Source organism: Cervus canadensis, chromosome 14, assembly GCF_019320065.1.
Source record: "Cervus canadensis isolate Bull #8, Minnesota chromosome 14, ASM1932006v1, whole genome shotgun sequence".
Classification (NCBI taxonomy): domain Eukaryota; kingdom Metazoa; phylum Chordata; class Mammalia; order Artiodactyla; family Cervidae; genus Cervus; species Cervus canadensis.
In genome coordinates this window covers 17483488-17505698 of record NC_057399.1, presented here as the reverse complement: position 1 = coordinate 17505698, position 22211 = coordinate 17483488, and the positions used below count along the sequence as shown (strand labels likewise).

General features: G+C 41.3%; 1 protein-coding gene across 8 annotated transcripts in view; it reads left to right on the top strand.

Moving 5' to 3' along the window:
* Positions 1–22211, top strand: part of TLE4 (TLE family member 4, transcriptional corepressor) — a 152610-nt gene that overhangs the window by 4882 nt on the left and 125517 nt on the right. The gene's annotated exons all lie outside the window — the stretch shown is intronic.

Sequence of the window (22211 nt, the reverse complement as noted above, 5' to 3'; positions counted from 1 at the left end):
AAGGGAAGAAAAAAAAAGGTTAGTCCGAAAGTGTTGAGAGGTATGACTGAACCAGACCTTTTTTTGCAAGAGACTGAATAAAATGGCTTGGTTTAAGTTTCCTAGAAAGAAAAATAGCATATATGTATAAATACTGTTTGGCAATAATAATATTAAGAGACATTTGTTTTAAGTGATCTCCTAGTGAAAGTGCTTCAGATCTGTGTCATCAGCCATTTCGGAATAGGTGTGTATGTGTTTACCTGCTGGAAAAAGATGAGGGAAAAACAATGCTTTTCTTCTCTTATATTCATGGATTTCATTACCTTCTAAGATTAAAAAATGTAAAATGATCACATACTGTTAAGCTCTACCATGTATGGATTCCTTTTTCAATATGGTTAATTATTACATACTCAAAACATACTCACATCTTTAAAAGATGACTGTTAGACAATAAAAGCAGTCAGATAGCATTTGAAAACAAAAAAGTTGGGGGAGAAAAAGCGTCGTTACATTGATTATTTCAGATACTTTCTTTTTTTTTACTTCATGTGCTATTTGATTATGTCAATATTAGCATTATAGTATAGTTTGTTGCATGTTAAAATTCTTTATTATTTTGGCATCCTTGCCATGTCTGTTCAGATAAGTCATGTAAATAACTCCTGCTTAAACAAAATCCATAAACTTATGCTTGGGTTAGCTTGAAGCCCCTTAGCTCTACCTTACATAAATAATTCACAAGAAAGATACTGTTTGTTAATTATGCTCAATACATGATGTCACTTTAGATCTGGATCTTGTACATGTACTCCGCCCCCCCCCCCCCTTTTTTTTGGTCCTCATCCACCACCCAGTACTAATTAGTGTCTTTTTAAAGATTGGACCAGGTGATTAATATCCCTTTATTTCTCCTCCTGTATCTTATTACCACTTAGTTTCCAGATCTCTTTATACTGTTTACAATTCTGAGAGGCACAGAGCTTGTATTTGGCCATATGTATTTCTTTTAGGGGGCAGGAGGTGCTCTATAAGATCCCTTAATTTTGCACATTTTATACTTCTGTAATTCTGTCATCTTCTTGTCCAGCTGGCCTCAAATGCCATCCATTTAAAATTGAGAATGGACTACATTTTCCCTTTTTTTCTCTTGCTTTTAAATTCAATCATATCAAGAATCCTGAGGGCAGTTTATCACATTATGAAATACAGACAGCCCTGCAAACCACCTACTTATTATATTTTCTTTCTTTCCCCCCTTAAGCACAGAGGCATATCTGTCTTTATTTGTTTTCTTAGGCAGACAGCCTTGGTTCCTCTTGGCCTCTCTTCCAGATGCACTCGCTGGATACCCTCGTAATGGAAAGCAGCAATAAGGCAGGGAAGTTGCCCTCCGGCATAATTGGGCCTAGTTCTCAAGATCGGGTTAGGCTTATTCACTTATTAGATTTGTGTCTCTGAAGGGTTCAAGAGTAGGAGTCCCTGGGGTCCTTGGAAGTACCCTAGTAATTGGTGGCCCTGATATTTGAAACCTTTGTGTATTTTTTGGTTAATGCTCCTGTTCTTGGCTGCTGCCAGCCACATAGTATTTATTTTTAGAGAAATTTTTCACTGGAACAGAAAATGATGGCTGTGCTGGAGTCATGACTCTGTGACTTAGCAAATTGATAAAAGGATAAAAGCCCAGAGCAGTGACAAGCGGGGTGGGGGGTCCAGTATTTATGGTCTCTCCCCTTTCTGTATGATATTCCTCCTCAGTCACCCTGTGCTGATTCTGATAGAGGACTGTAAAGTGAAACCTATGGGGAATTTGTCATTCTGAAATGAAAGCTAATGTAATTAGTACCAATTAAAGTACATTTAGTAAATTGGATTTAATCTTAATTAAGCCTGCATAATGTTGCCAATTTTTAACAATTATGTTTGAGAACATAATTAATTTAAATTTTGGTAACTGAGTAAATAGCATTAGTCTGGTAGAATTAGTTTTTTTTTTTAAGGGGAACTCAGTGACATGACATGGAATTAGAGCATAAAATATGAATCTAATTTCTGGTAATCTTTAGTAGGATCAATAGAGCTGAAGTTGGGAGAAAACCCAAAAAAGTTAGAGCGGAGTGTTCTAGGCTGTAAAGTGAAATTAATGTTTTGCCACTGTCTTTAAGTTCTAGCATGAAAGTGAAGATGATAAGTGGGACATGGTTGGAAATGGCACATGTTTTGTTGTGATTTCTTCATAATGGGATTTTTTAAAATGAAAGAACGTTGGCCTTCATTCCCTAAGGATTTCCCTCAGTTGGGTCTTTTTGTTTTTTTGTTTTGAATGGGACAGGTGGTGGCCGGTGGTTTAGTTGTTACTTTTTTTGTCCCCTCCTGCTGATTGTTCCTTATACATACAGAGTGGCTTCTAAATGGGTCAGTGACCGTGGGCAGAACAGGGTGGTGCGTTCTGTTGATAACATTGCTAAATGCTGCTTGTTGCCATCCTTCACCTGTAATGCTGTAATTAAAGAAGAGGCCCTGATTTAATCTGACAGCAGGCAGTTACCACTCTAAAAAGTGAATGTTGGATGTAGATTAGGAACAATGGATATGTAAATTCGACCTGTAGGAACTGTAAATGGAGACGAACATACTACATTTCGAGAACATCTATGATTTGCTCATAGTTAATAGTCTGCAACTTGCCAATCTCTTTGCATTTAAAAAATCAGCTTAGTATTTGAATTTTAGAAATCGGAAAATATTAGAAGTCTGCAACACTTAGAACTTGCATTCTAATGTACTGCACACGTATATGTACATGTCTCTGTCTTTGTATGTGAATATATACATGTTTTGGAGAAGGAAATGGTGACTCACTCCAGTATTCTTGCGTGGAAAATTCCATAGACAGAGAAGCCTGGTGGGCTACGTCCATGGGGGTCACAAAGAGTCGGCCACAACTGAGCAACTGAGCACCCACACGTGTTTAGGTTGCACATATATGTGTATATATACAGTTATTATTTTTTTCCAATCAGAGCAAGCAAACTCCTGTTTCACTATAAGCCATGTAAATTTTATTACAAGACTTGGGCCACAACCATTTGAGTGCTGCTAAAATATTAATTGAATAGAAATGAAAGGGCCTTGCCAACTGATAGGATATCATAATCATAGCCTCTCTGGTCGATGGTAAATGATGATAAATGACATTAGGAACCTTTTAGCAAATTGTAATAACTACAAGGAGGGAAGCAGTATGGATTTGCATTATATCTGATACCCTCTAGTACCAAGTGGATTGCCAATACTGCTTGTTTAGCATTTTCTAAGGGCAATAGGATATTGATTTCTGACTTACAAGGAACAGCTCTATTTTCACCATTGAAAAGTATTGCAGGTTGTTAAGAAGAAATTGACTTGAAGAGGCCGACTGCTGCCCATCATGGAGCAAATAAAGCAAAACTGCCGAAGCATGGTGGAGCAGCGAGACGGGCCCTCAGCAATTTGTTGCTATTAATTTACCATGCTCGACAGCAAATCAATCGGCATCTACTTCATCTACTGGAGAAAATGCTGTCCAGGGCAGATAAAAGGCTCGGCATGGTACAGAGAATAGACTGGATTGGCTAAAAGGAGGCTGCAGTTAATGTGTAAATAAGTGAAATCAAGGCCACAGTTGCAGAGGAAGCTGTTGTTAATTAGGTTGGTGCTTTTTCGTGAACTATTTTAGAAAGCAGCCGAGGATTTGGAGAGTAAAAAGAGATTTATTGAGGTTGAAGTAATACACGACTGGCCTGGCATTCCAGCCTTGAGTGTACTTGATTCTAGGGCGCAGTAAATTTATCTGGGGACAGTGCTTGCAGTGGAAGCAAGCACTTTGTTTAAAGTTCTGTTTAGACCAGGTTTCCCATAAGGAAACTTTATTTGTGGAGCTTTACTAATTTCTTGTAGGTGTCTTATCTTAGACTGTATATGCTTGAATTGGAGGAGTAGATGCAGGAGTAGGCAAAAATGTGGCTGTTGTTTTCTTACGCAGTGACAGTTTTTCAGGAATGAATGTGATTGAACTCTTGCGTAATAATGAAAGGGAATTGTCGAAGATGGAATGTTTCAGCACAGAGTAACTTAATAAACCAGTGAAAATTTTGCCGCCAGAACTTTCTTTTGCTGTATAAACCTTAGGAAATAATAATCTAGAGGGGCTGAACAGTGGTGGACACTGCCGGACCAGAAATTCTCAAAGAGCGGTTACAAGTGAAATTTCGATAATTGTGTGAGAAGCTCTAGATATAATTAGGAGAGCATGGAGGGGAGGAGGCTTGTGTTTTTATTTTTCATTAAAGGTTTAAAGCCACCTCTTCTAATTTATGATTACCTATCCTTCAGTAGTATTCTATAATTAACATTAACTAAACAGAAGTCATTGATGATAATTTTCCCCCTCCTCTCTGATTGGACATTTTGGGATGAGGGCTAGCTTCAGTCTTATTTTGTAAGTCTAGATATATGTAGATTTTAAGTAAATTTTTTCCCAAACTGAGAGGATCTAGTGTTTGGACAGTTGAAACCAATTGTGTCGGTGCCTCGGGCAGGGCACGGGAGCTGTTGTTTCACATGTCACGGGACCGTCTAGAGAAGGAGGTCTGGAGGAGGAAATTTAACCAGTCAGCGTGTGTGCATAATTAGCATTTTCTGGATTGTGTGGGTTTCCCTCTTTTCTCTTCTTGCATGTTGGGTTCTTAGTTTTCTTTCTGAGGTTTTATAGACTATCTGAAGATTTTTCACCTGAAGCAGTGATTGTTGAGTGGAATTGGAATTTCCTTTCAGTAGACATGAATGTTTATTACCTATCTGGCTTGTGCTTACAGCTGATCTGGGCACATTGCCAAAATTCTTTAATTCTCACAAAGATCCTAAGAAAGGGATTATGACCCATCAAAGAATGATTAAACAGGATCAGATCTGCACGAGGTGATACAGTTATTAGATAGTGGATTCTGGGTTTGAGATGAATTTACCTGGAAGGGTGTGTGTTGGGGGATGGGTCTGCCTTTGTTTGGAGATCAGGCCCCAGCTCTTTTCTGGAATGGAGAACTCCTGGTAGGCTGGGCTAGTCCTTGGGTTTGCCCTTGAGCCACTGCACTTTGGGCTTATACCCAGACTCCCGGAGTGTGGGGGCATTCTCTGCATCTCTGCCTGGAGTCCGGGCCAGAGGCTTGGCCTGAACTCTTTCTCCATCTATCTAGACTGCTTTCAATGGGTGAGAGGGCTAGGGTCGCTTTCGCTTGGAGTCTAGTCTCCCACGCATGGGGGCGAAGAGAGCTGCTTATTTATCAAGATGAGTTTGCTTCCTCCCTGGGTAACCTATTTCTCATTTGTTTACCAACTTGCTTTTCCATTTAACTTTTATCTTTTCCTTGTGGCCTCTAAAACTATGCCTGAAGACAACGGGCTGTTTGTTAATCACCATCTTGTGGGTTTTTGAAGGGGGAAGCTGGGAGGGGAAAATGTGATGTTTTGTGGCCTCTTTGTAGTTCAAAAAGAGGTTCTTAGATGCAGGAAATCGCTCACAACTCAAACTTTTAAATGAAGGCAAATGTTTTGCTTATACTGTTGAAAGACTTTCTTTGCAGCATTCAAACGAAGGGATAGTTCCTTTCTCACTGCCCCTTAGTCCCTACTGGATGGTGCTTGTTTTTGTCCCGTTTGCTTTATTTGCTGGACAGAATTCCTTGTATCCTAAATGATGTTAGTTTGAGCCGGGTTGAATTAGTGGACTGAGGGATAAGATGCATCTTTTTAGATGCTGTTCCAGCCTCAATGAGGCCAGGATAGTGCAGGCACTGGCCCTTGGTTCTTGCCTTCTTCATTTTGTCTTTCCTTTCCTAGAATTGTACTTTTTTTTTTTTTTAACTTTTTGTTTTTGCACCATAGACTAGGTGAAGGCAATTGTGAATTAAATGTTTCAGATGTGTGGTTAGAAGAAATTTGTGTTTGGTTTTAGTGAGAACGTTTTTATTTGATATGACTGGATAGACTGGCTTATGGCTTCAGGACAATAGTAATCCCTTGATGGCTCCAGAGCCAGTGAAAGGGATGTGATATTTAGATGTTTTCCCTTTCTCCCTCCCCATAACTCCTCTTAAAAACCTCTGGTACTTCAGCTGTGGTGGCAGATCCAGTGGTCTAGTGGCTCATTTACCGTCAGTTCTGTGGGCTGGGCTATTGGAGAGGAGTGGGAGGCAGCACGTGTAGGTGCGAAAAATGAATATTTACACTGATGATGACAGTTCGCGAGACTGAGGACAGGACTTGGTCAGAGTAAGTTCACTGAAAAGAGAGTTCATGAAACTATTCACTCCCAAGAGGGAAGGGCCTGAGAAGTTTTAGTCAGAAGCAAAAATGAGAGTCATTTTAATGTGGCCTTAGTAACAGCTGTCGGTGGTAGTTGCTTTCTGTCTGTAAAGAGGGATTTGGCTGGCAATCATCAACGCAAATCTATATGCCCTCTCTGTTTTCATTGGACTTGACCTAGTGTTTATGCCAGGCTTTGACAGTTTCTCTACCACCGAGCCCAGCTTTCCTCAGAGTTGCTGTGTGTAACTGTACTCCATCCAGGGGGACAAAGGGAAGTGTGGGTTTTCTTAGCTGGATTGTCAAAAAAGCAAAAGAAAAACATTCCCAGATGCCGCCCAGGTCCTCTGCCATCTGGTGCGTGGGTCACTTTGTCATCATTTTTGAGGATTTTGCCCACAAATACTTCACAAGTTGTATTGTGGAGGGAGCTTCTGTGATAGATGGAGAGAAATGTGGCAGCCCTCCTGGGCTCCACCGACAGCCTGTCCGGCCTGCTGGATCTCGGCCCCCATACTCACCCCGAGCTTAGGCAGGAGAGCTGGAGCCAAGAAAGATGGATATTGACTTTCTGATTTCCTCGCGAGTGTCACTTCATTGATATCATTCTAATTGGGATTGTGTTCTTATTTTTGAAATACATATTCTGCTTCTGAAAGTCTGTGGGTTATTTTGGATAAAGAGTCTGAAAATGCAAGGACATATAACAGAAAGAAGAGTAATTGTAGAAATTACGAGCACTAGTTCCCCGTAACACCTTTCTTTACAGAGAGCTTAAGGCTTTTATATGTTCTCCTTAATCTTCCTGATGTTCCTGTAAAGCAAGTGGCAAGCTTGGATCCCTGTATTTAGTTTGCAGTGGAGTACCTGACAGTTTGCCAAGCAGTGTCATTCCGCTGGCCCCTTGAACAGATGACACTGGGGCTTAAGGGCTTAAGGGACTAGCCCGGTGTCGCAGTACAGGAGGATCAGCACGCGGGCTGGTAGTCCAGGGTTCACGCGGGTCAGCGGGCGTCCAAGGTGCTGCTGGCAGGAAAGGAAACAGTAGGTTTCTTGACTTTCCTCTCAGGGCTCCGTGCACTGGCCGCACTGTTTCCAAACACCAAACAGTGCACTTGTTTCTGGGAAGTTCTTGGCTGTGTGCAGCATGAGAAGATGGGGATGCTCCTGGCCCTCCAAGAAGTGTTAGAGTGTTGCTAGAGACCTGATCCCTGTGTGTGTGTGAGCACAGAGCCTCCCTCTCCTCTCTGCTGTTCCCAGAGTCCTGCCCTGCCAAAATGGAGGCTTGGGATCGCAAATTAAAATAGGAAGCCCTTTTCCACTGTGAGCACAGCGCTTAGTGAAACTGGCTGTTTTCGCATTTCTTAAGTATACTGTGCAAACACTAGGTATGAACTTGTTTCTCGCCAGCCTCCTCGCTCCCACGTGAAGTTAAGGCTGTGTGAAAACAGGTGTGCCGATGGCCTCCTGCTGTGTCCCTGGTGCTGAGAACTGCGCCTGCCACACAGTAGGTGTGCATGAAATACTTGGTGAATGAGGGAGTCCCCGCATTCAGATCGAGGTAGCCAAGAACGTGTACGGTATTTTTAAGGGTATATGGAGGTTGTAGGATAACGAACATTGAGCTTCCAAGCCTAGTAAGGCCTGTGGGTGCCTACTTATTAAATTTGTGGAAAAATGACAGGAAAGATGAAGTAAAAAGCACCTTAGTTTGGTTTGCTTTTTAGGAGCAAGTTAGGCTAGTTAAAGTAGAATACATGTATTTTAGCATGTGGGATTTGCCTTCTTAAAGATGGAAACATGAATCTTTCCTAACTGAATTTAAAATTCAGTTTGAACATCCCTCTATCACTTGTCAGAGTGTATCTGAAGAATTCTTTTACTATTAATAGGTCTGTGTACTTGTGGTTTGAGTGAGTGTGGGGAGATACTGATCTTAGCCATAGTGTGGTATGCTTAGCTAACTTCTTTTCAAATCAGTAAAAATGCAAGCTTTTGCTTCTTTTCAGGGGACAGGGAAATGAAGATATCTTAGTTTTTTATTGGTGGGGAGGGTACCGTGTCATTGAAAGTGTAAGAATCCTAATCATAACAATAAGTGATTTTAGAGAGCTTGTTTAGAGGTAATATTTTACTTATTCTCACAATAACCTTATGAGGTTACTGCTCTATATTATCATTGTTATTTCCATTTTGTATTTGAGGAGGCTGAGGCACATAGAAGTTAAATAACTTCTACCTACCTCTTCTACTTCTATCTTCTACTTCTACTTCTATCAGCCTACCTAAGATAAATCCTCGGTTTGACTGAATTTCAGATCACTGGTATGGTAGGTATTTCTGTTGAATCTCCAAACATTTCAGATGCTCTGTTTGGAATACTCTCCTACGTCCACCAAAGTACTTTCCTGAATCAGGATTCAGATTCCAGTTCTGACCTTGCCAGTACCCAGCTGTGTGATGCTGCCGTGTACCTTAACTTCTCAGCACTTTGCTTTTCTTAGTTTCAAATAAGAGTGTAAGTAAACACTGAGATCTCTTAGTTCTTTTGTCTAAAATGGCTCTTCTGGTTATTTTCTATGACCCAATGGACAGAAATAGAGACTTCTTTTCAGTCTCAGAAAGTCCCTTTTAACAACTATTTTCAGAGGGTTTTGTTCTTTTAAACTCCAAAATTAACCTATTATATTTTATATTTTATAGGATACTTTCTCATCCATGATTTTATTTAGATTCCAATAATGTTGCTAAAGCATTTCCGCATCTTTTGGATGAATAAAATGACTCCAGTGTTAAATGACAAAGTCACTCAGTTAATTAGTGGATGGTTCATAATTCACTGGCTCCCTGAAGGCCATCATTCAGGCCAGAGTAATGATGCACAACTAGAATAGTTATTGTAAAACATTTAATATTAATGTCATATGGTTTCTTCTGTTTTTGTTTTTTTTTTTTTGGCCATGATACACATATTAATAGTCCTCTGACTGGGGATCAAACCTGGGCCCTGGCAGTGAAAGGCCAAGTCCTCACCGCTGGACCACTTAGGAATTCCCTAAAATTAAATATATTTTGTATGTATATAATTCTAGTGCTGCTTTAAAGTGATTTGCTTTTATACTTTTCTTTTGGCATATATAGTGTTGGAAAAGTATTGGAAAATTTAATCATACAGCTTCTAAAATCATGTAAATTGAAGTGTGGTCCAATAATTTTCTCCTAAAGTGCTAGAGGAGAATATGTAGTAGTTTATTACCTGTTGTGTAATTAGCTCTGGTGGCTCAGTTGTAAAGAATCCACCTGCCATTGCAGGAGGTGTGGGTTTGATCCCTGAGTTGGGAAGATTCCCTGGAGAAGGAAATGGCAACCCATTCCAGTATTCTTGTCTGGGAAATCCCATGGACAGAGGAGCCTGGCCAGCTACAAATCCTTGGGGTCACAAGAGTCAGACACAACTTAGTGACTAAACAACAACAGCAATTAGCTCCTGGGATTAGTTACGCTTCCAGAATCCAGTGCGATGTCAGTTTCTTTAGCTAAGGTTTACCTTGATGATGCTCAGGGTGAAGCAGGCCTGTAAACTGGCTTACAGTGAATTTGAGAGCTTAAGTCATTGGGTTTCTTGTATTGTCTTTTACTTAGAGTTAAGTTTGGACTTTTCAACTTGGCTTATAAGTTAACTGTAGGTAAAAAAAAAAAAGTGGGGGGAGAGGGGGAAATGTATAATCTTGGCCTTTGGTGAATGAAGGACATAGTAGAGATCAGGTTCCATCACTAAGGTATGTGCTCCAGAAGAGAAGGTGGTTTGTTCCTGCCGTATCTCTGACACCTGAAAACAGTTTTTGGAACTTAGCCGAGGAAAGGCTGGAACAACTGAAGGGATGGTTTAATTTTTCATTTGTACTGCATTTCCTATAGTAGAGTATCAACCATTAGTATATGAGCTTTATTTCTGAGCTCTTAGGCAGGACTCATTTTTATGAAGAGCAACAAAGGTCTCGATGGGCTATCCAAAGTTAGGAGTTGTCATTGCAGTTCTCTGCCACAGGCCCTTGAGCTGCTGAGGGGAATTTTTAAAATTGAGGATTGGATTCATGTGATTTTAAAATGACCAGTGTTAGCAAAAGGTCTATTCCTAATTTCATTGCTTGACAGTAGTGGCTTGCTGTTCAGTTAAGTTAACGTTTTGAGTCAATTTTATGTGTGATGAAAAAAAAATTTTTTTTAAGAATTTTCCTTTGAGCAGTGTTAGGCTATTGTAGACAGAAAAAAAAAAAAAAAACAGAAACCAAAAAAATGCTACTGTTGCCAATATTTTACAACCTAGAACCTGTGTGCTGTGTTGCTAATTTCAGAGGTGTGGCCACATCTTATGTGTCTTTCTCTAGGTTAAGAGAGGATCAGTGACTTTGTAGTTACAGATTGTCCATATGTATTGTTGTTCCTTAGTTGCTGAGTCATGTCCAATCCTTTTGCAACCCCATGGACTATAGTCTGCCAGGCTCTGCTGTCCATGAGATTTCCCAGGCAAGAATAGTGGAGTGGGTTGCCATTTCCTTCTCCAGGGGATCTTCCGGACCCAGGGATCCCAGGATCGAACCCGAGTCTCCTGCATTGGCAGGTGATTCTTTACCAGTGAGCCACCTGGGAAGTCTGTCCATATGTGTACCTTTGACAAATATTAATGATAATACCAGGTAACAATTGAGCACCTATTGCAAACCAGCAGGTGCGCTAGGTGTTTCAGATGTATTGATTTGTTTAAGTGAAGTGAAAGTCACTCTGTATCTGACTCTTTGCGACCCCATGGACTTGTACCGTCCATGGAATTCTCCAGGCCAGAATACTGGAGTGGGTACCCTTTCCCTTTTCCAGGGGATCTTCCCACCCCAGGGATCGAACCCAGGTCTCCTGCATTGCAGGTGGGTTCTTTACCAACTGAGAGCCACAAGGGAAGCTCGTTGGTTTGTTTAAATCATAGCCCTTAATTAAGGAAGAGATCTGGTTGCCACGATTGTATATGAGGAAAGTAAGGTAAAGAGAAGCTAAGAAATTTGCCCAGGACTTTGAAGGGTGTAAGTGGCAAGAGTCAGCCCAGCCTCAGAGCCCCTCCTAAAGGACTGTTGTTAGTATGGGAAGCTTGTTTTGTTTTTGGCTTTTACATGTACCTAGCTAGCCCGCTGTGTTCTGCACACAGTGAGCTTAAAAGTGTTACAAATAATAGTGGGTCTACTTTTGGGTGTATATATTTGTATCAGAAAAAGCTTTTTGTGTTCCCAGATTAGCAAATTCTTTGCCCCCTAATCCTTGTAGCGAAGTGGTGTGGAGGGGAGCAGTCTTCCCCTTAACTCAAGCGGCTTTTTCTGCCTCACTGCCCAACCCCTGCTCTGGCTCTGCTTCACTAACCATACAAGTGGATGGAACACTTCTTTTTTTTAACCAAGTGGAAATAGCTTTGGTCTTCAGATTCAGTTTTTAATTTGCAAAACAATTCCTTTATTTGCTTCAGGACTTTCTGCTATTGTAACAGTTGAGTGGAAACATGGGTTGAGGGTAGTTTTTCAGCCAGGGTTGCAGGGCCATGCGCACTGCCATGAATTGGTTAGTTATTCCAGGTTGGGGAAAAGGAGTATACTTTTTTGTGAAAAAGTGCACTGGGTCACTGAACTGATGGTTCATCTTTATTGTAGATTGCACTGCTGGCTTATGGCCTGATGACCACAGGCCTATATTTTTGTGCTTCTGACCATGACATTTCTAAAACAGGCACAGTACCTTTTATAACCACCTGGGAATGTCCAGAGGACTGAAAAATTATTGAGTGCCTGCCTGGGATGAGAATTGGAACTGGGGGGTCCTTGACTGGTTTTTAAAATATCCACAGAGTCCTTGAATTTATATGCAAAACCGTGCGCCTTTTTCTGTGGGAGAAGAGTTCGTAGCCCTCATTGATGCAGAGGGAAACCAGAACCCGGAAGGAGTTTGAGAACTATTTCTCTAGGGCGGTGCTCTCAGACAGAGCAGCCCCTTTCTCCCAAGGACGTTTGGCAGTGTCTGCAGATACTTCTGGTTGTCAGAGCTCAGAGGTGCTACTGGCATCAAATGGGTAGAAGCCAAGAATCAGCTTTGTCTGACTTCTCTAGCTCATTGTATCATGGCGAGAGAACCTGTAAAACTGTACTGTGTTTTCAGGTGTTCTCCCCTTCTCATGATGATAAGCAGAGTTGAGTTGGTGGTAATGGGTTCTAATGTCAAGTTCAGAATGAGGATGTTACATGGTTTTCTGTAATCATCATTTTCATTGGAAATTTCTTGATTTTTAAGTGGGGCCAGTTTGTCTTCGCTACCCATTGAGGGTCCCAGAATTAGTCACTTTTTAGTTCCCTTCTGTTGTTGTTCAGTCACTAAATTGTGTCCACTCTTTGTGACCCCATGTACTGCAGCACACTATGCTTCCCTGTCCTTCACTGTCTCCCTGAGTTTGCTCAAACTCATGTCCATTGAATTGGTGATGCCATCCAACTGTCTCATCCTCTGTCGTCCCCTTCTCCTCTTGCCCTCAATCTTTCCCAGCATCAGAATCTTTTCCAGGATCTCTTCACATCAAGTGGCCAGAGTATTGGAGCTTCACCTTCAGCCTCTGTCCTTTCAATACATATTCAGGGTTGATTTCCTTTAGGATTGGCTGGTTTGATCTTGCTATTCAAGGGACTGTCAAGAGTCTTCTCCAGCACCACAGTTCAAAAGCATCAATTCTTCAGCATTCAGCCTTCTTTATGGTCCAGCTCTCACATTCGTACATGACTACTGGAAAAACCATAGCTTTGACTATATGGACTTATGTCTGCAAAGTGATGTCTCTGCCTTTTTAATCCGTTGTCTAGCTTTTCTTCCAAGGAAAAAGCGTCTTCTAATTTCGTGGCTGCGTCGATTTTGTAGCCCAAGGAAATGAAATCTGACACTTTCCACTTTTTCCCTGTCTGTCTGCCATGAGGTGATAGGACTGGATGCCATGATCTTTGTTTTTTGAATGTGGTTCCTTCTAGGTAACAGTTTTTCAAAAGTATTGTCTTTCAATAGCCTTCCTCTGTTCATGCTGAACGGTGCCAGTGTTTCAACCATTTTCTGGAGGTACCTGTTCGGTTATTATTACCAAGATAGGATAGACTGGGCCACCTGAGAATTCAGTATAACACCTTGGCTTGATCGGCTCCAACTGAGAAATTAGGGCAGCTCTTGCTGCAGGATAGTCCTTCTGCTCTTTCCTTTAGCTTCTGGTTAGATCAGTGTGTTGTGCTTGACTTTGTCTAGTCCTGATTACATGTGGTAAACAGAATGGAACCTGGAGTTTTCTAAGTAGCCTATGCATCTAGAATATGAGTTTATTATATTTTTAAATGTTTGGGCACTGTTCATTGAACTTGTTTGATTTGGGCTTATTTTTTCCCCTTGCATATTCTGTTGTGCCATGCTATGAATGTAGATGACTATTTTAAAGGCTTTTGATTTGGGGGAGAACACAGAACTGTTTGGAAGTGTGGCTTATTACTTCTAAGTATGTCTGTTTTGGTTAACCTCAAAAAATATTATAGTTCACCTAAAGTGGCCAATAAAAAACATAGTGGCAATTTCACAGTTACATGCTTGAGTATTTTTTGGCCAAGTTGGGGAATCCAGAGTGCTTGTTTGGGCTTTTTAATTTTTTTGGTTTGGACATTTTAGTAGAGAAAGTGTGTCCTGCAAAATTCCAGAGTGTCCTTAAATTTTTTCCTGTATGTAGGTTCCAGGAATGTGGAGATGACAGCTCTTCCTTGTAAGCCTTTAAAAAAAAACTTTTTTTTTTTTTTAATTTTACATTTTTTGAGGTTTTAGATTTAGGAGACCCTGGGTCAGACATAGTACATTTTTGCACAGAAGCCTTCTTAAGTAGCAGCTCATTTACAAAGGCTTTATACAACTGACCCAGGAAGGAGACCCATGGTTAGGACCTACTTTAACCAGATCTAAGCAGAGCTGATAGGATTTCCTTACTGTCTAAGGAAGAACTCATAGCATATTTTGCGTCAGTTTAGGATGTATGTAGAAAAAAGTTTGAAGAGCTCTTTGTTGAATTTGTTCTGAGATGGTGTTCATGACAACTTTCCAGATTTATAACTTCCAATTTTTCTTTTTTACAGTTTTCTTTTTTACGTTATTCATTTTTGTTTGTTTGAAGCTCATACAAAGATTAATTTTCTGAATAGAAATTTTTAGCTTCTCAAATTGAAATATTTAGAACTAGCCCTTACAAGGGCTTCCCTGGTAGCTCAGTTGGTAAAGAATCCGCCTGCAATGCAAGAGACCCCGGTTCGATTACTGGGTCCGGAAGATCCTCTGGAGGAGGGATAGGCTACCCCCTCCAGTGTTCTTGGGCTTCCCTGGTGGCTCAGCTGGTAAAGGATCCGCCTGCAATGCAGGAGACCTGGGTGAGAAAGATCCCCTGGAGAAGGGAACGGCTGCCCACTCCAGTATTCTGGCCTGGAGAACTCCATGGACTGTATTGTCCATGGGGTCGCAAAGAGTCAGACACAACTGAGTGACTTCCACTTCACTTCACTTCAGACCTTACGAAGATTAAGAAGATTATAACCTAAAGACTTAAACCTGAAAAAAAGAACTAAATTGTCATGACATCGTTTATTCTTCCCTTATTGATAGAGTTGCAGAGTTAAGTCAGTAGTGCTGGACACCCCAGATGGAAGGCAGAGGCGATAGTGGCTTGTAACTGTTCATTCAACACATGCTAACTGGTCTCATTCTTTGTGGAGGCCACTTTGAGGGTTAGAGTGTTAGGGGAGATTGAATGCTTGCCTCCATGAGATTCTAATGCTCTAATGGCGTTTGGCCCAGTGTGGACAGTACGTGGCAGTGTGTGGTGATGACACGCTTGTGCCATAGGCAGAAGAGGAGGAAGTCTTCCTGGCTTGGAAGTGATTAAGAATGCTGTTACAGAGGATGTGGGGACATTTTAGTGGGACCTCAGAGGAGGAGGTCTTTTGGACAGGAAGAAAGGGAGAGAGGAGGATTCCAAGTGTAAGGCACAGAGACAGGAAAAGTGATGTCCATGTTCAAGTGGTGGTTACAACCATTCTCAGCCTGGTTGGTTGATAGAGGAAATAATGGTTGAGGAGGTGGGTTTGGGAAGCATTATAGAAGGTCTTAAGTGCTGCTTCTATTACATGGGCTATTGAAGGAAAGTGTAAGGAAGACAGTAGGGCAGGGACCATGTCTGTTTGCTAATTTGCTTTGTTCTCAGCAACTTGCATGGGGCCTAACAGCAAATGTTCAATAAATGTTGGTTGACATGATTTGAGTGGAGAGGGCCATGAAGGAGAGAGGCTGGGCTGAAGAGATGACATGTCCTGGAAAGGAGGAATCCAAGTGAACCTGAATGAGGAGTGTGGAAATGAACAGAGAAAGACCTGAGACATTGACCTCTGTAAACTCTCAGAATCAAGGTACCCTTGAGAGAAGAGACCTTGGAGGGGAAACTCGGTCTTAATTATGCAAGTGGATGAGGTGCCTAGGGAGGAGTGAGGGATGGGAACAGAGAAGGAGGACAGGGAGTTTGTGGGTTCCCATCTGCCTCCATATTAGCACCTTCCCTTCATCTCCTGCCAAATCTGTTTTCCTGCCAAAAACCTCAAGGATTCGTTTTCAGCAAGATTTGTATTTGTGCCTTTATTCTATACCCAGACCACAATGGACTTTGCCAGGCAGCCCTTTGTGGGCTGTGGTTTTTGGAACTTATCGTTTTAAGGAAGGTGTTAGACCTTTGTGTCAATGTATGAGAGAGAGACTCTTCATCATTTTGCTTGATTAACTGCCATTACCTTTATATAGATACAATAGTGGGAGTTTGCAAATTATCTGATTTTGGCTTTTATCCTTTTTAAGTTTGGTTTTTTTTTTTTTTTTTTAAGATTAAGAATAGGTACAGAATCCTTTAAATTATTCATCAGCCATGGAAACTCTTTGCTTCAGTCATTCTTCTGTTGCTTTTACATTTTTCTGTCATTCAGTCAACATCTGGATAGGTCAATGATTCTTTATCCTTTTTGTGTTGAGAAATTTTATGTAAACATGAGGCTGAGTCTCTGTAATTGTCTTGAGAAACGACTGTATTTCCAAAGAAATAATTATTCCATTGTTCATTACGTATGAGCTAAATACCCAAATTACAATTTGATGTGAATTACATGTGTGTGGTTAATTTTCTTTTTTTTCCTAATTTGAAGCGTATTCTGTATTTTAAAGCCTTTTCCCTCTTTTAGGACACTTGTCTTAAGCTGGTCTAGTTGAGTGAGAACAGCAGTGATAGTAAGGAAAGTTAAGTAAACATGAAATTAAAAGGCCATAGAGTACATTTTGGTAAACCAAAATATTGCTTGGTGGCATAAAGCCACAGATCCATTCCAAAAAAAAAAAAAAAAACATGCGGAAATGTGGTTTTGCTGTCTGTCATGCAGTCTGTTTCAACTGTCAGAAACATTCGTTGCTTTATGGGGTATTTTTTTTAAGTCTGACCGCAGCTTTTAATTTCCTTCACTCCACCCACACCTCTCACCACACCCCCATGTATCTAGTGCTAATTTACGGGCGTTTTAAATGTAATGACATAATCATCAATCTCAGCAAAAGTTTCTTGTCTTAGGTATGCCAAGTATCACTTCTGTACTTTTGGGAACTTTTGTCAGAACACAGCGATTGTCCTTGGTTTTGAACTTTGCTTTCAAAGTTAAATTGGATCTTTAATAGGTGGTTTGGGGCTGCTTTTTACTTTTTGGTTTTTGTTTTTGCTAAAAAAAGTAATACAGAGATTTTAGAAAGAAAAAGACTCATTCATGGTCCTGTCTCTGACCTAGGCAATAAGCCACAGAGTCAGTGTTCACTGTGTCTCCACTGATTGCACTGTGACTGGTGGAGAATTGTGTCCCCCCTACCACTCACCCCTGCTGTCGAAAAATACTGGACGAGGTTCAAGGGTCTATACACAAAATAAACATGAGCATGCTTTTATTTCATTTAAAAGTACAGGAGTATTGAGAAGCATATACCAAAATGAAACCTTCAGTTCAGTTGCTCAGTCGTGTCCAACTCTTTGTGACCTCATGGACTGCAGCATGCCAGGCCTCCCTGTCCATCACCAAGTGCCAGAGCCTACTCAAATTCATGTCCATTGCATCGGTGATGCCATCCAACCGTCTCATCCTCTCTTGTCCCCTTCTCCTGCCTTCAATCTTTCCCAGCATCAGTCTTTTCTAATGAGTCAGTTCTTTGCATCAGGTAGCCACAGTATTGGAGTTTCAGCTTCAGCTTCAGTCCTTCCAATCAATATTCAGGGCTTATTTCCTTTAGGATGGACTGGTTGGATCTCCTTGCTGTCCAAGGGACACTCAAGAGTCTTCTCCCAGCCTCACAGTTCAAAAGCATCAATTCTTTGGCGCTCAGTTTTCTTTATAGTCCAACTCTCACATCCATATATGACTACCGGAAAAATCACAGCTTTGATTAGATGGACCTTTGTTGGTAAAGTAATGTCTCTGCTTTTTAATATGCTGTATAGATCGGTCATAGCTTTTCTTCCAAGGAGCGAGTGTCTTTTAATTTCATGGCTACAGTCACAGTCTGCGGTGATTTTGGAGCCCCCCAAAATAAAGTCTGCCACTGTTTGCACTGTTGCCCCATCTATTTACCATGCAGTAATGGGACCAGATGCCATGATCTTTGTTTTCTGAATGTTGAGTTTTATTATATGTGCTGCCGAAGTGAGCCCTGAATGTTGAGTTTTAAGCCAACTTTTTCACTCTCCTCTCTCACTTTCATCAAGAGGGTTTTTACTGAAAGTGCTGCACTCAATATGCCAGCAAATTTGGAAAACTGAGCAGTGACCACAGGACTGGAAAAGGTCAGTTTTCATTCCAATCCCAAAGAAAGGCAATGCCAAAGAATGTTCAAACTTTAGCACAATTGCACTCATTTGATACACTAGCAAAGTAATGATCAAAATTCTCCAAGCCAGGCTTCAACAGTACGTGAATGGTGAACTTCCAGTTGTTCAAGCTGGATTTAAAAAAGGCAGAGGAACCAGAGATCAAATTGCCAGATCTGTTGGATCATTGAAAAAGCAAGAGACTTCCAGAAAAACATCTATTTCTGCTTTATTGACTATGCCAAAGCCTTTGACTGTGTGGATCACAACAAACTGTGGAAAATTCTTAAGGAGATGGGAATACCAGACCACCTGACTTGTCTCCTGAGAAACCTGTATGCAGGTCAGGAAGCAACAGTTAGAACTGGACGTGGAACAACAGACTGGTTCCAAATCGCGAAAGGAGTACAACAAGGCTGTATATTGTTTATTTAACCTGCTTATTTAACTTATATGCAAGAGTACCTCATGTAAAATGCTGAGCTGGATGAAGCACAAGCTGGAATCAAGATTGCTGGGAGAAATACCAATAACCTCAGATATGCAGATAATTTCTTATGGTAGAAAGTGAAGAGAAATGAAAACCATAGATATTTAAAGTTCGTTTGATTTACTGGTAACTGTGAGGTTTCTTTGACTTTTTTTTAAAAATGGGCAGCACAATCCTAAAGATTTTTTAGGATCTACTGTTAATTCAGCCAGTAACTTCCTGTGATTTTGACAAATCATCTAACTTTGTGGGTCTCAATTTCTCGTCCATTTCCATAAGACGAGGGTATAGGACTGGATCAGTGTGTTTTATAAGGTGCTGATTCCCAGGCTACCTAACCTGCCACCTGGGCATCAGTATTTTTCTAAACGCTCCAGGGATGTTTCTGATTTGCGGCAGGGTTGAGAGCCAGTGAACTAGAGGAGTGCTTCCAGACTGTAATATGCTTACTAATCACTGGAGATCATGGTAAAATGAGATTGTTTCTGTGGGTCTAAAGTGGTGCCTCATATTCTCCTTTTCTAATGCTCCCGTGATGCCCATTCTGTTGGTCCAACAACCACTTTTTGAGTGTCAAGGAGCCAAAATCTCCAGAATTTTTTTCCAAGTCTGTTAATTTTTATTTCCGTGGTATAGTTTTGGTAGTGCTTGGGAGTCCATGTGCTGCTTGAATAAAAGTCTCCACTTAGGATGTCAAGATTGATAGGCAGTGTGGTGTCTCTGTGTAACTTCTCATTGCTTAAGTTTAGACAAGCATCTCTGGAGCAGTTCAACAGATGGAAACAGTTTGAATGGTGCATTGCTTAGGTAGCCTGACTGAGCTTCAGCTGGTGTCTGGGGTGGTTTCATGGCTATGGAGATGAGGGGCACTTTTCACCTCTCCCCTCTCTGCTCACTGAGACCCCACTCTGCTAAGTACTTAATGCTTTTAACTTCTGTCTCCTTTCTTCTCATCCTTCAATGGCTGCCCTGCTTATATTGGTCTCTAGTTCCTGAGTGATGTTTTGAGTGAATGAGCAACAAGAATCGTGAAATGGTTTATTTTGTTGTAATTTAGTTTCTCATGTTGGCACGTTCTTTGCAGAAAATGAAAATTAAAGCAAGCAAAACTCTAATTTTGGAGTGTATTTTGTTGTGAAAGATGGGCAGGTGTCCTTAAGCTGTGACATGTGTCGTGCTCTGCTTTAATCCTGTCATTTAGAATTAAGAATACAGTATATAATTGTGGTCTTTTGTCTTTGTTTGTTGTAGCACAGTAGCAGACTAGCAGGCAGCGTGATCTCATGGGAAGACCCTGTGGCTGCGGTGTCTGCAGAACTGATTTCTAGGCTGTCGCCCACACTGAAGTAAATATGACTGTGGACGCTTGTGTCTCTACACAATCAGGCAGGGCCTCAGGGAATGCTCCTTATTGGAGCTGTGTTGGAGAATTTTGTGGCCATGAAAGGGTTAGGTTATCTGTCACCTGTTTTTAAGTCCCAGGCAACAAGAAGTTAGAGTTTGCATTGTAGGAACGTTGATGCTCGAGCTGTGCTGCTCACTGTGGCCCACGGACTTGTGCAGGTCCTTCAACTGTTTGCTGCTGGTGGGCCTTAAAGAGCTTGCACGTGCGTGCTTAATTGCTAAGTTGTGTCAGACTCTGTGAGACCCTGCGTACTAATACCTGCCAGGTTCCTCTGTCTGTGGGATTTCTCAGGCAAGACTACTGGAGTGGGTTACCGTTTCCTCCTCTGGGGGATCTTCCCGACCTATGGATCGAACCTCCATCTCCTGAATTGGCAGACAGATTCTTGACCACTGAGCCCCCTGGGAAGCCCCAACCAGACTCTAATCAGTGTACTCCTCTCTTCATCAGGAATATCTTCATTGTTGAAAAAACGAAACCAAGGAACAGCAACAACAAAAAACCCCCACCTAGCTGACTTAATTCTGAAACGAGCCCATTAGTTTCTTGCTGATAGGCAACAGTTTGGGGACTGACTACTTTCGGTAGCAGTGCTTTGGAATATTAAATCAGAAGGCTTATCAGAGTTGTTTTATAAATTAGGAATAGATAAATTGATGTTCATACAATGAAGGAAAGTTTAACCCCCAGAATAAAGTACATTTAAAAGCCACTTAGGTGAAAAGTAAGATCAAGTTCAACATGTTTAAAATGTTAAGTTAAGGCATCTGACTCAGTCACAGGTGGGAAGCTGAGACACCCTGCAGCTTGTGTTTTGGTTAATGCAAAACTTGTTTAAATTCTTCTGAGTACTTCTGAATTCTTAAATTTAATGACTTGCTTTAGAAAGAAATTTTGTTTTTCATTTTCATCATTTTCCTAACACAATATATTTCTGTAAGGCTCAACTGTTATCTGTAGTCTTAAATTGCTAGAAGCTTTGAAATTGAACCTGACTTCCCCTCCATCTCTTCTCCTCTCCCCCAGCCTCTTCTTTACTCTTTACTACGATATATAAAATTTACTGCATCCAGGGCAAGTATCTGTTTACCAAGAAAAGAGGAAGAGAGATCCTTTGCCAGTAGCAAAACATAAATACCGAGAATGTCTTTTCTGGGTCACAGTGCAGGAAAGTGGAGAAACAGCAGATTTTCTGGGGCTGGGCCTTTGACCTTATTCCTCTTTTTCATCAATTGGAGGGACTGTCCTTTATTATTACTGTGCCTGGGAGTCTGTCCTCCCACCCCCTTCTAGATCTGGAACTCTTCCCCCGTGCAGTATAAATTAGTGAGTGATGTCTTCTTAATTGAGAGACAGGAAGAGCCCTAAGCTTCAATCGATACCTAACAATACAGCTGCTCAATTTGTAGCACTATCTAATCTCAGTCTGTCTTAAATAGTACTACATACCTGAAGGGATTATATTAATAAGTCTACTCATAAATATTTCTGCCAATGAGATGTGGGGCAGCATTATTCTTCCCATTTCGTGGTTGTAGAAACAGAGTCCCAGATCACTTAGGGTTTGCGTAAAGTCAGTGGTAATTAGAGTCTCCTTGGGATATGGGACTCCACAGTTTGTCGTTCACAGTATCTGGTATGCTTTGCAGAATGTTCTGCCACTTGAGTCTGGATTCTTCCTGTACCTTTCCATAACTGTCCCCCCAGGTAAACCTTGAAATCAGCCTTGTGACTTCCCTATCTTAATGAATGGTGGCACCATATACAGGCTTTACACGTTGAAATCATGGATTCCTTACTTCCTCCCATTGCCCAAATCTAGTGACGTCACAGCGGGCTGCTGATTCTCCCTGTGTGGCCTGTCTCCTGCCTTGTCCTCCCCGTTATTCCCCGTCAGACCCTTGCTGTCATGCCGGGGGGACAGCTGTGCTCACCTCGAAGCTCATCACCCTGCCTGCAGCCTTGCCTGCTCTGCTCCCTCCTCTGGGCTTGCGGGAGCTCTGGGTACACTTCTGCACCTC